Source organism: Hydra vulgaris, chromosome 09, assembly GCF_038396675.1.
Source record: "Hydra vulgaris chromosome 09, alternate assembly HydraT2T_AEP".
NCBI classification, from domain to species: domain Eukaryota; kingdom Metazoa; phylum Cnidaria; class Hydrozoa; order Anthoathecata; family Hydridae; genus Hydra; species Hydra vulgaris.
In genome coordinates, this window is record NC_088928.1 from 20,043,972 (window position 1) to 20,059,353 (window position 15,382).

General features: G+C 28.7%; 1 long non-coding RNA gene across 1 annotated transcript; it reads left to right on the plus strand.

Moving 5' to 3' along the window:
* The first annotated feature begins 13,634 nt into the window (after positions 1 to 13,634).
* On the plus strand, positions 13,635 to 15,130 carry LOC136085039 (uncharacterized). The gene is made up of 3 exons (XR_010641023.1): positions 13,635 to 13,854; positions 13,975 to 14,054; positions 14,420 to 15,130. It is a non-coding gene; the product is annotated as an uncharacterized LOC136085039 (long non-coding RNA).
* Positions 15,131 to 15,382: the final 252 nt, after the last annotated feature.

The following is a 15,382-nucleotide window of genomic DNA, read 5'->3' on the forward strand; positions in this document are numbered from 1 at the left end:
TCGTCGTGGAATGATATTTTGGCTGAAGCAAAGCTAGTAGCTAGAAATCTAAAAAAATGGAACGGCTTTGAAACGAAATTTTTTGTGAAACGCAAAGGAATAGTGAAAGTATTTCATGAAGAACCATTAAACACAGTCCACTAACATAGCAAAACAGAAAAGAAAATTTGAAGTAAGCATTTTCAACATGACACTATTCAACCTAATTCTACAAAATAGGGGAAAGGCGCCTATGATGGCATACTTAACTTAGAAGCTTCATTTTTCAGTATCCTGAAGACCAATAATAAAAGTTTTGATATGATACATTCCTTGTTACATCTAGATCAATAATTACCCTGGGAGTTTTCATCAGTTTTATTTTTTTTATAAGTAATTCTTATGGTAAAAAAAAAGCACAAGTATGCCATCATAGGCAACCACTGCTCCTATGATGGCATAGGGGAGGATGGGGCTAGTTAGGATCGAGGGTAACTTAATGATTTCATTTAACCTTAGAGTCTTCCTTCAGAAAAGCCAGAAATTACATGAAACCATCCTAATTTACCATTTCATGCTACACACCAGCATTGTAAAATTTTGCGCATGCGCATAGGATATATTGCGTTTTACGTATTTTTGGACCAAAAAAAAAATGTTGGAGCATCGCTTTCTTTTAACTTTACTTAAAAATAAGTTTTTCTTATAAAAAAAAAAGGTTTTCCCAACTCGTCAATATTTCAACACCCCCAACTCGTCAGTATGCCATCATGGGTAAAAGTCATCATTTTCATTAAAACAAGCTGTGTCTGCTTTGTTCAAAAGATAAAATTAAAGTAATTATTCCACTAAATGCACAAAACTTGAATATAAAATGCATGAAAATTTTATTTCTGCACAGTTAATAGTAAAATCACAATCTTAAATATATGAAGGAAATAAAACTACAACAGCACATCCCAAAATCGATTTTTGTTGATTATAAAGGGACATTTTTTCACTAAAACTAATGTAAAGTCAGTATAGTCATGTAGGTCTAATCATTTTTTTACCAAAACCAATTTTAATGGAAATATGACCGGTATGCCATCATCAGCGCTATGCCATCATAGGCGCCTTTCCCCTAAGTCAAAATTCACATTCATAAAAAAGTTTCTTCTTAATTTTTATTTATCTGGTTTCCGCCTGATGAACCTATTGATGATCCTAAATTGAATAATATTATCAGTGCAAATATCCCTAGGTTGAATAATATTATTAGTTTCTAAGTTGAGTAATATTAATAGTGTGAATCCCTAAGTTAAAGAATATTATTTGTGTGAATCTCTAAGTTGAATAATATTATTAGTGTGAGCCTCTAAGTTGAATAATATTATTAGTGTGAACCTCTAAGTTCAACAATATTGTATTGAATAATATCGGATCAATAAGTTGAATATTATTAGTTGTAATTGCTTATTTGGAGTGAGGCTCTCACAATGTGTTTATCATATGCTTATTTTTCAAAAAGTTTGAGCCTAAATATGCTTAAAGAAATAAAAAAATGTTAAAAGATCAACTAAAATGGTAAATTTTATTACGATATCTACTATATACATTTTTGTTGTCATTTTACATGCATGACAACCAGACATGCATTTTACATATAATCAAAAATTAAAATAAAATTTAGTAAATTATACAAGGATTTAATGAATGGTTAAATAAAGAAAGAAACTAATGTATGCGATATAACTTTATATTTAATATGGGTCCTTGGTCTTATCACAGAGTACCTTGAAAGAGTATTTAACTAGGGTTTTTACGCCTTTTTCCATACCAAATTCGCTTGTCTGGGTAGAGCTGGCATTAAACCTTGGATATCTTGGTTTTGAGCCAGATTTCTAACCACTACGTGGCGTAGTGGTTAGAAATCTGGCTCAAAACCAACTCTCCTGAACAAAATCAAGCAGCCGTGGCGGCTACTTGATTTTGTTCAGGAGAGTTACAAACTGATTTTAAACAAACTTGAAGTTGACTATAGCTTCTGACTCTAAACTAAACTAGATTAGATATCATAGCTATTTATTAATTAAATAATGACAGGTATCAGTACTGAGTATCAAATAAATTGTACTTTTGCAGTATCCCGACAATCTATAAATCTATGCTTTCATAGATTTTTAGATTTTTAGGATACAACCTGATCTGAAATAAAGCAGGAGTGAATCTTCGATGTGCTTTAAAAGCTCTGTCCATAAAAGATTTAAAAAAATTGAAGATCTAGGAAAGAATAAGTAACAGAATAAAAAACTAGGATAAATAAAGATTAAACTATATAGATAATAAAAACTAGGATAAATAAAGATTAAACTATATAGATAATAAAATTGAAGGGCTTATTGTGAAAAAATGACAAGCCACACTTTTTTCAAAAATAAATTATTATCATTTTTATAATCATAAATAATATACGCAATAGCCAAAAAGATATTAAGGCGTAATTCTTAAAATTGGAACTATAATTATAAAATCACTTTACTGTAAGCACTGATTTTATAGATTTAAATAAAACTTAAAAGTTATTTTTCTCAAATATTTGTTTTTGTGGCTTGCCATTGTTTCATAATAAGCCCTTCAATTAATTTAATTTTTAGGAGACCAGGTACGACGAAATATAATGGAAACCTTGAAAGGAAAGAGACCTTTTTTTCTCTTTGACAGCAAAAAGATCAAAGAGATGGAGTGAAATCTGAATATTACCATTAATGATAAAAGGATTTCTATTAGTTTTACGTCTCATAATATTGACGAGACAAATGACCTCTTCTTTTGATTAGTTCAAACTGAAAGCTTCAAGGGAGTGAACCAGACAAGTATTACTTGTCTGGTTCACTCCCTTGAACCAGACAATGTTGTAATACCCCCAGAGGGTATTACAACATTGTAGATGAGATCTTTGCCATATGCTGTGGTACCACTGCTTTTAACACTAGAGTAACTTTTATTACCGTTACCATCCTCAAAAATATCCTCAACATACCCTTGCCCTCGTTTCTCTGCCGGCAAAATTTGTTGCAGTTACACATATCTAAATCTTTACATTAGTTGCAATTCTCTATCTTTCAATCATTGTTTGAAACAAGGAACAACTTCCCAAAACCTGGACAGACATTTCTTGTCAGCATACAGGGTCGTGCTTGGTGTTTAACAGAACAGTTAACAGTTCTGGTCATAGCCGACAATGATGTTTACGAAGAGGTAAAGAAGACAATCTTGGAGAAGTCGATCAAATGTGATGTTCTTGAACAGAAAAAACCGAAGCTAACGGTTATTGGCAGGTCAACAAAGCTTACTAAACTGGTAAGTTCCCAGAGCTAAATCCTGTTTAAGTTAGCTGTGATTCCAGTTAAAAAGGTGGAAAAGTAGATTACGGGAGATGTTAGTCAGGTGCTTGATATATTTTTAAAATTTTTGAAGCTGATTGAATGTGTTAATGACTGCTCTGAAAAAACATCAGACTGATCCAAGATTTTGTTTTAGGTTACAGATCAGACAAAGTAAAATAAAACTTCATGCTGGCCGCCATTTTTTTAGAAAAAAAACTCAAAACTTTTTCATTTTTTTAACTGATAATATATAATTTAAGAGAGTTCGTAAAATCCTTGGTCATTGGTCTTAAAGATTGTTTTTTTGTTTTTTAAAAATGAAGTTTTACAGATACCACTTTTACGCAAACAAACCATTTTATTTTGTTATATTTAGTCTATTTGGACCTAAGAGAATGGGAAAAGCTTAAGAGGAGTCTTTTTCTTTTTTAATTTGGTACACTCTATTATTCATAGTAAATAAATAAAACAAAGTAAAAGTAGAATGAAATAGAGGATATAATGAGTTATCGAATTTTTATTATTTTGCTCTTATTATATAGTTATTTAATAAGTTTTTTGCGAATATTTTTTGATCAAGTTACAAAAAATCTTTTTCTGAGTTTAATGATATGAAATTTTATTAAAAAAGAAATCTTTTTTTTTTTTTTTTGATATATTGTTAAATTTTGGTGCGAGTAATAATTTTTCTTTTTTTCTTGAAAAACGCGCATAAAACTAACGGATTTTATATAAGTGGGCTTTAAACGTATCGTTGTATTTTTTCGTAAAAGTATTTTTGTATTTTATAAATAAAAAATTACAATGTATGAAAACTTAAGCCTTATCTCGTTTCCTGAAGCAAACTTTATGTTCCTGAAATAAACAAAAAAGTATATTTTTGGCACCAACTTCAAACATTACATCAAATTTAAAAGGTCGGTAACTTTTTTAAATTTTATTGGATTTTTTTGTCTTGTAATTATGATTACAAGACAAAAAAATGGGTAAAACCATCCAAATTTAATACAACTAATTAGTATTTTGAAAAAACCAACTTTATTTACATTGTTAGTTTGCACGTTTTTCCAAAATATTAAGTTACGCAACAATAAATTGACAAACATGCAAATGTTTGATCAATAAAAATTCAATGATTAAAGTTCAAAATAAACATACTATCAGTGCTGATTGAACTGCAAACTGGGAACTAGTTCGCAGTTCAATCAGCACCTATTTTCAAGTTAACAATTTCTTTAATATAATCGCTACCGGTAGAGTTACCTAGAAAATCAGTATTTTTAAATTTAAAACATTGAATTATTTCCGTAACATTTTTTATTTCAGCACATTGATTTACAATGAAATACATCTTGTATAATTATTTATATTAATTGTGTGTGATTTCGAAAGTATATTTTGCAATAGCGCTTTTAATATATTCTAATTGTATTTTTATGTTTATTTTATTCCGTCATTAAAAAAAGAATACAATGCCGTTTTATATAAATAAAATTTACATGATCGGGGCTAAAAAACAATATTTGCCTTATCACTACGCCCCGACGTGCTTTCATCAGCAAACGTGTCCAATCATTAAAATGTAAACATAAAATTACTTTTTACCATATAAAAAATAGATACAAATTTTACAAGTACGTTAAGATCAGTAACTAATCTATAATCAAAAGGAAATCGTAAAAAAAAAGATTAAAAAAAAATAGTAATAATAATTACACCTAAAAATTAAAAATAAGTTAATAGAATTTAAGGAAAATTTAAATTAAAGACCAGCTATAAAGATAGTTATTAAAAAAGAAGAAAAAATAAAAAATAAAAAAAAAAGACGAAAAAAAAGAATCTTTGACATTGTTAAGAAGTTTATGTTTGAATAGAAAAAATTAAGAACAATTTTTCAGCTGGTTGTTTAATAAAGTGTTCCATAATTTAGGACCTCTGATGGCAATAGAAAATTTAGTAACCAAATAGTGTTGTTGTTGGAATGTACTGTTACGCAATTGCAATTGTGAAATGTGACGACTTGTATATATAAAAAGTAAATAAATTAAAAAACTCATGATTTTTTAATAAATTATCAGAGTTAACAAAACCGTTAGAAAAACAAACTGCTTTTTGAAAACCTTTGTTTTTCAAGAAAATATTTTGAAAAGCACGGATGTTTTATTTTTGTAAAATTTTGTAAAAGTATTAGTACTTTAATGTACAAAATTTGATAGAAAAATCGTAATTTTCGGTCATTATTTTTTGATATTTTTATATGATTATTTTTTTTTTGCAAGCATTCAATACCGTAAACCGGGGTAACTTTGTACCAATTTTGATAAAAAAGATAACTTTTTGAAAAAAAGGAACATTTGTCTAGAAATATTTTGATGCTCAAAGTTGTGCATTGCTAATGTCATTTAATTAGTAAAATGGTGTATTCATTGTGTTCACCAAATCCAAGATTTTATGGAAATAATGAGGAGGTCATTGTTATCCGGCAACTTTGTCATAGTAAATTGTTTCTTTAGCACCGGATATAAATTAAGTGTTATTAATGTAATTTAAACTTACATTTAACATTAACCATGAGCGAGATCTCGCCTCGTTCTCGTTTCTCGTGAGAAATGGGACTTCTCGTGAGAAACGAGAAATAGAAAATTCTCGCGAGAAGTAGAACGAGACTTAAATATTATATTATTTTCCAAATTAAAAATTATAATATTTACAAAATGCTTAATAATTTGTTTTTTTAATTAATTAATATTTTGACTCCGTGATTTTAATAAATCTAATTAAAAATTTAATTTGTTTTTGACAAAAACAAATCAAATTTTTAATTAGATTTTAAATTAAATTTTTTAATTAGATTTTTTTTAAAATCTAATTAAAAAATTTTAATTAGATTTTAAATATTTTTAATTAGATTTTAAATACAAAAACTTTTTGTATAAAATGGTGCACTTTCGACTTAATTTCATTAGTTTACCAGTGGAATTCAACTTTAGAGTTTTCAGCTCAGGTGGAAATGTCGTCCGATCATCCAGACACAACTTACAACCAGAAAAAGTAGAACAAATCATCTTAATCAGAGAAAACATTGCCTAGTTGGAAAAATTTGGCAAAAAAATTCTGAATTGATATTTGAAAAAGTTGTTTACATTTGACAAATGTCATTTGTGTCTATTTGTCAAAACCATGTTTACATTTTTTTTTTTACTTGGATTTTAATAAATTTGTTTTCAAAAATTGTTAAGTTTCTCGTCTCGTTTCGGTCTCATGAGAAGTACTAACTTCTCGTCTCAGTCTCGTCTCGGTTTGAAAAAACCTAGTCTCGCTCATGGTTATTTAGCATTTATTTCAAAAAGGGGTACCTAAAATATGTCAAGAAATTAAAAAAGGGAAAATAAAAATAAATATAAACAGTATTAAAGAAACATATTAGCTAAAATAATTTGATTTCTTTTTATTATTTTTTTATTAAATGTCAGAAAAAGCAAAAAATAAGAGAGTACTAAAGAACTTTAAGAATAATAAAAGTTTTAGAATAAACAAACAAATTGTAACATAAACTTTATTTTTTTTAAAAAAAAATTTAGGCATCTCTTCAGTAATCTATCATAAATTCAATAGAGACTGATTCACGAGAAGTCAGTTTCCTATCCAGAAGTATACTTCTCTATGCTTTTTTTAATGGTGCAAAGAATGCAACATCAAGAGGTTGAAGCACATGGGTTGAATTGGGCAGAAGGCATATGAATCTAGGCAAAAGAATTTCTCCAACACCATTTCCACAAAACATTACAGAGAAAGAAGCTGTACTGCTTACTGTTACTGCTATACATTATTCTCTCAGGGTACTTACTTCCACGTTTCATAACAACTTTTTTATTTTCAGGGTCATCACGCAAATTTGTTTCATCCAAATTGTTGTTAATTCCAAATATTACAAAGTGGAAATCCTTCAAGCTCAAGTCCAATATTGTCAAAATAAATTTTTAATTGTTCTTTGTTTATAGCTGCACGTTTTCTTTTAATATTTGATGCATAATATTGCATTAATATCGATTCTAGATGAAAATAACTGCTCCTCATCATAAGCAAATATGGTTGGTGCACCAATGCATTTTTTATGCTTTGACTTCATTTTATTATGCATAGTACTTCTGGGTATACTAAACCTTTTTGAGGCTTGACGAATAAAAATACCTTCATTAATTGCAGCCATACACTCTTTCAAAAGAATGATATAAGAACAAGTGTTGTATGCACATTTTCCAACACTATGCTTGTTATATTTATGAGGCATTATGCTTTAAACAAAAGTAAATATAAACAACACAAGCAAACTGCAATGTAGTAATTTATTAAGCTATTATATAATTTTATTAAATTGCAATTAAATTTGAAAATTAGAGTCTATATATTTTAATTTTGTTACAAAGTTAATAAAATTATGATTTAGCAATAACAACAAGAAATAGTTTAACAAGAAAATATACTTTTTTTATAATCCTAAAATACATTCATGCTAAAAACTGTTTTTCAAAATAAATTATTTGGATAACATGCTTCAAAAAAATATTATAGTTATAATAAATAACAATCAGACTACTTTAAAATGAATATTATTTACATGGCCAAAGTTACCCCAAAAGAGTATAAACCTACGGGGTAACTTTGACCACCCAGTAAAAAAACCAGAATGCTGTTATTTGAGCCAAAAACTTTTCGCTTAATTTTATCTGAGCGTTTGTCTTTAAAACAGAAGAAAAAATTAGTTGTTTGCTATCATTTTTATCTTCGTCCAGACAACATTCTGTTTCAGACAGTTTTTGATTGTGTTTTACCAAAATGTAGTTTTTATTCTTTTTCACCTATAGAGCATTTGCTTCAAACATCAGATCAAAATTTAAGCAAGAAACATTGCATTTATAAATAAAACAAAAATACTAAAACGTTACTTAACTGTTTAAAAGTTACAGATGTTTAATTAAAATTTTAAAAAATGGCTAAAGTTATGGTACGCTTTGTGACATTTGTTTACATTTTAACAAACGCGCAAATGCCTTTCTTTCAAATTCAACCAATCAGATTGCGTATATCACTGCCTCTTCTGAGCCCGTATAGGGTTTCAAAATATGCTAACGGGTACACTTTGCAACTGTAAGCTATCAATAAAACACAGCTGGCCGACACTGAATGTTTTAAATCATACTTTTTCCTTTTTTTTGTTGTTGTTGTTTAGTGCAAGTAGGTTAATGGCATTAGTAAAACTTTTGAAAAGCATAGTTTAAACATTTTTTGAAGCCTTCTACTAAAAATTCTATGTACCCCAATAACTTCCGTTTCGGTACCGAAGGTGTCCTTTATATTCTTTCCCGAGAAAAATTATATTGTGCTAAAATAATGCTTCAAAACAAATTTGTAATTTATTACAAACTTGTTTTGAAGCACTATTCATTGGATTTTATTTTACAAAGATTTTCAGACAGGTCTTTGCAGTTAAAAATTTCATGCTTGGCATCAAAGTTCGCAACACAATGGTCTCCAGCACATATAATGGTGGACCGTTTTTTAAATAAAAACAAAAGTTGGTTAGAGGGAGCAGATATTGAATTTAAAATAAGTATATATCAACGGTGCCCCTTTTCATCAACTGGAGGATTTCGAAAACACCCCAAAAAAAACTTTAAAGACTCGTCCTTCAAAACCAGCTGAGTTAACCACAGCTGCTGAAGTAGCATGTCGTATGTTTTGGAACAGAAATACAAGCTACTTTAATCAGAAAAAGTTTAGAATCATCAGAAAAAATAAAATCAAAAGACTTTATTTGTGGTGGCAGACAGTTGAGTAGTGACGAGGCATTAAATTATTACATTGACTCTAAATATACAAGTTTTTATCATTCTTATAAACAGATGCGAAAGTGGTCTTTAAAGACAGGGCATATAGTATTTTCCACCTTATTATAATATACGCAATTCAAAAAAGTTATTTTATCCATAAATGAACATACTTCTATTAAAGAAACACGTGCCGAGAATAAAGCCCTGTGTGAAAATTATACTTTTACTACACCATTCACAGTAATTAGAAAATAGGGATGTGATGGGACCTCTGGTAACAGCACAAAATTAGAGGTTTACAAACATTAATGCTACTGATGAGTTTCTGTTTGTTTTTTTATTTGTTCCGTTGAGACTGAGTAACGACCAAAATATTATTTCGCATTATCCGCAAACTTCATCTACACTTTTTTGCTAACTAATTTTATTTTTTCCCAAAGTTTTTATTAAATTAAATTAAATTATTTAAATTAAATTAAAGTTTTTATTTATTTAAAATAAATTTTTTCCCAAACCAAGTTTGTTTTTTCAAAAGAAACAAATGTATTTACTACAACAGCAACTAACCAAGTTTTAAAGAAGTATCTCATCTTATTCAAACAATCATAAGATTCAGCGTATCTCAAATTGCAATTAAGCACAACCTGATACTCTCAATAATAGATGGAAAAATTTACAATGACTCACACAAGTTCCCAACAAAAATGTTATACATGTAGTGGAACTCCCAAAATGATAAATGATAAATAAATAAAAACGGTAAATTAAAAGTCTTAGCTGTTAAAAAAGAATATTATAGTTTTGATCTGTCTACTTTGCATGCGTGGATTCGTTGTTTTTTTTTGAGTGTATGTTATACATTAGCTATCATTTAGATATAAAAAAGTAGCAAGCTAGAAGCGATGAAGATAAATCTAGTTTCCAAATACGTTCAGAAGATATTAAACAAAAATTTAAAAACAATATGGGCCTTGTTGTGGACAAACCAAATCCTGGCTTTGGGAATACAAATGATGGGAACACAGCTCGTAGGTTTTTTATGAAGCCAAAGTTAAGTGGTAAGATTACGGGTTTAGACGTCAATTTTATTTAAAATTTCAGTATTTTATTTAGAACACTTTCATCAGGCTATGATATTAATTATCATGATTTGAAAAACTTTTTACTGAAACAAAAACTCTTTATCTTAATCTAAACCCGTGGTACTATTTGCCTGTTATTGTGCACAAAATACTTGTACATAGCACAGAAGTTATAAAAACATGTCTTCTTCCAATCAGACATCTATCGGAAGAGTCTCAAGATGTCCGCAATATAGACTTTTGTCAATTCCGCGAGCATCATATAAGAAAAAACTCACGCATTTCTACAAATATAGATTTGCTCAAAATGCTTTTGGTAACATCAGATCCTGTCATCAACTCATACAGAGAATTGTCAATTAAGAAAACGAGTAAATTGGTTGGAAATATAATTCTATGTGACGATGAAGATTATTTAGGGTCCGATTCTTCGGATAGTGAAAGTAACAATAATTCATTCAATGATAGTTGTTAAGAGATGATTTTTTTTTTAATTTTAAGTTATCAGCTGAATTATAGTTGGTAGAGTAAAACCGGGTCAAACCGCACACCATATCATTCTGCACACTGATCAAAATTATCAAATAATAACTAAACGGATATGGCTATGAAAAAAATAAAAATAGATTCAAATACAGAACTATCTCCTCTATTCGAATTGATAAAATTATATGCCATTCAACTCCATTTTTTCCTTTTTTTTGATGCAACTTCAACAGGGAGTCAAAACTTTTTATATATTTTTTATCGTTGCGAACAAAATACCGCTTGAACCAAAACTGCATAATTTTTAAGCAACAAAACAAAAAGCTAAATAAAAAAAGTAAAAAAAACTCTTTTTTCTGATAAAACCGCACACTCGATTAATTACTTAGTTTAGTTTTTCGCAAGTGACTAAGGGCCTATTTTTATCTAATCAACTTAGTGTTAATTCCGGTTTAATAAAAATGAACTGTAATGTTATTTGCTAATATAATCATCTCTTACTCATTAAAAACTAATTATTATATTATTTCTCAATATAATTATCACTCACTCAGTTCAATTTAACTCACTCACTTTAACATGTCAACTAAAAATAACAAAAGCATACAAGGAAGACGATATACTAGCCGCATTAACTGATATGAAAGAAAATAAAACATCACTGAGAAAAGCAGCATTCAAACATGGTGTTCCAGTCTCAACGCTCAAAGATCGCAAAAAGAACAACAACAAAGGCTTCCATGGCTCAGGTACATCAATGGTATTCTCAAATGAAACAGAAAGATTGATGGTGCATGCGTTCTAAGTACTTGGTGACTGGGGTTGTGGTTGACCCGAAATGAAATCCTAGAATTTGTATGTGGCTACCTTAATCGCGAATATTATTCAAAATTGGCAAGCTTGGTAAAGACTGATTTTATGCCTTTATGAAAAGATCGTCAAAAGAAATTTCAACAAAAAAAGCGGATAACTTACCATCTAAAAGAGCCGCTTCTTGTACGCCAGAAATAATTAATCGTTATTTTGAGTGCGTCGCCAAGTAATATCAACAGACTGGTATAACTTCTGGGTCGCAAATTTGGAATTGCGATGAAACAGGTTTTTCGAGTGATCAAAGCAAAGCAAACGTAGCGTGTCGAAAAGACAAAGACGTGCATTTAAACTTACTGGCAACAATGAAAAAATTCATTATACTGTAAACAATTGCTGCAACGCTGATAGACATTTTGCACCATCATATGTGATATACAAAGCCAAAAGAAACTTTCGTTCTGACTGGGCAAGAGATGGTCCAGCTGGCACCAAATATTCAATTTTAAAATCAGGCTGGTTGGAGCACGATTGTTTATTGAATGACTGAAAGAAGTATTTATGCCCGAAACTGAGAAAATTGGTGATTTTCATATTTTAGTATTAGATAGGCATATAACTCACATAACTTTGGAAGCGGTATTGCTGTGCAAAAAACACAATATAATCTTGGTTTGTTGACCAGAGCATTCTTCATATATTCTACAACCATTGGACAGAGGTGTCTGTTGTCATATTAAACAAGCTTGAATAGAAATTCCTACAAAGTATTTCAAAAACTCAAAATGTAAGAATTTAGATAAACAAAATTTTCTAACGTTCTTCAAACTGCTGTACGAGAGTGGTAAATGTTTTATGCGCTAGCATGCAATCGCTGGTTTCCAGTACACTGGCCTATTTCCACTTAATAAAAACAACATAAATCTGAGCAACCTCAGCAAAACAATAATAAAAAACAAGTACCAGCAGCCAAACGATTAAAAGTTGCAAATTGTAAATTATGTATTTAATAGCATGTTGGTATGTGTTGATATAGCTATCTGAAAGCCTATTTCAGTATTCTATGTTATTGGAACAAACTGAAGCAGGCAATCAGTTAGCAAAAAATTCAGCAATACGCAAAACAATTACTCATAGAAAATCAAACTATTATTTAACCAGTCTAATAAAACAGGAATAAATTATTTATAGTGCAAACACGACTCTTAACCATAAAAAGAACACAAGCTTTTATATATAAACCGTAAAAAAACAGGCCTTTTAATTTTTTGGTTAGCGATCTTTATCATGCACCAAAAAGAGGTGCAATCAAAGATATAACTAGGATAAAATTAGGAATTATTACAGGATAAAATTAGGAACAAAGATAACTAGGTGTCTAACTTGCGAGATTTTATTGGACAAAAAATGATGCAGTTTTTTTTTGTTTATGACAATAATCCGCCATTTGTAAAAAGGGCAAAGCTGAAGCCGAAGTGTGGAATAAAAGTTAAAAATGCAAGTCAAAATTCCCAATAAATTAAAGATTATTCAAAAACAAGTTTTAATAATTATGAAACACTTATAAAAATTTTTTAATGAGCCTATGTTTATTGAAAATTTTAATTCATAAAAATGGTTCAAAAACGTCTGTCGTTTTACTTTTCTATTCAAAACTTTATGAAAAGTTTTAACTTTGTTTACATTTACTAATTTTTAACAACAGGCATTTAAAAAGCAATAATTTTTAACGTTTAAAATTTGACAGATAAGAAACAAAATAAACAAAACTCAGATTCTTGCTTCTATATATTTATATATATATATATATATATATATATATATATATATATATATATATATATATATATATATATATATATATATATATATATATATATATATATATAAACACACACACACACAATTATTTTTAAATATACTGAAAGAGTTAAACTGCCATTCTCAATTATGAGTAACAAAGATGCAATTATAGTTACAATAAAATGATCATAACCTAAAACAAAGTAAGTTTTGTTTAGAAACGCTTCATAAATAAATTTTTTAATGAATGTATAAAGCTTTTTCTATCTAGATTATTTTTACACAAGCTAGCAATTGCTCTACATTATTTATACAAGAAGAACTTCTAGTACAAATAACTTTGTATACATAATATTTTATAAAATTTATTTCACCTTATAAAGAATGGCAATTATAAATATTCACAAACCTAAATCTTGACCAAAAAACTAAAGATGTATAAGATGCACTCATAAAGTGATTCAGAGTCTTCAAATTCTAAACTTCAAGAATCAGGTTGTTTTTTTAATTTTAGGTCATGTATTTTTAATATTCCTAACTAAATACTTCAATGTAAGTCTATATAAATGAATGGAGTGTGCACTCTTTTGTATTGTTTTTTAATATTAATTTTAGAACGATAAGTACAACATATCACAATTATTTGCACACTAAAGAAGCAAGTTCTGATATTACAGTGCAAAAAGTTGCCAAATGTAAGTTCATCTGTTTTTATTCAACATTTTATGCTAAATAAAACCAGATAAATCTTTTTCAAAATATTTAAATTAGTTTGTGTACATGTATTTTTAATAAGTTAATAAATATTACATAAAACATTTCTTCAACAAGTAAAAATTTCAGAGAAGCAAGATTTCAGATTTCAGAGAAGCATTACTGCACTTTATTGTTATGATAAACTGCCATCAAGTTTTAAGTCTATTAGTGGAGTGCGTATGTTAATAAATGTTGTTTATTCATTTTTAAAAAGATGTTATGGTATATAATTCAATTTTCAGTTTTCCACAACTGTTTTTCATTAATATTTTACTCTGTTCTATTTTTTTTTTTTTTATAATAGGTTTTCAATATGCAATATTTATAGAACTACCATGCCTAAAGTCTAAAATCAAAAATTCTTTATCTGCGCTGAAATTTCTGAAATGCGGAGGCTGCTAAAATTGATGAAGGTGGATTAAACGTTTGTGCAATTGCTAATGCGTTATGATTATGTTTATGTTGTTTTTATTAAGTGGAAATAAGCCAGTGTACTGGAAACCAGCGATTGCATGGAAGCGTGTAAAACATTTACCACTCTCGTACAGCAGTTTGACGAACGGTCAAAAATTTTGTTTATCTAAATTCTTACATTTTGAGTCTTTGTAATACTTTGTAAAAATTTCTTTCCAAGCTTGTTTGATATGACAACAGACACCTCTGTCCAATGGTTATAGAATATGTAAAGAATGCTCTGGTAGACAAATCAAGTTTATATTGTGCTTTTTGCCCAGCAATACCGCTTACAAAGTTATTTTAGTTGTATGCCTACCTAATACTAAGATATGAATACCACCAACTTTCTCAGTTTCGGGTATAAAGTTCTTTCAGTCATTCAATAAACGCATCGTGCTCCACCCAACCTGATTTTAAAATTGAATATTTGGTGCCAGCTGAACCACCTCTTGCCCAGTCAGGACGAAAGTTTCTTTTGGTTTTGTATATCACAAAAAAAAACTGTGTTTGAAGATTCATTACTTTTTTATGATAAAATAAATGACACAACAAGGTTTAATGAAAGTGAAATAATTTTAAATAATAAAGTAAAGTTTTATTTGTTGTTATATTCTTGTTTACATTTATGTATAAAGTTTTCCTAAATAGAATAAAATGTGGTTAAACTAAATATATTCTATGATTTTTAAGGTCTTTTTCAGCTTTTGCTAATAATGTTTTGTATGAAATTAAGTCAAAATGTTTTATAGGATTGTTTAAGAAAGCTGGAACCTATGGAAATTAATCATTTAAAAAAAGTTTATTGTATAAA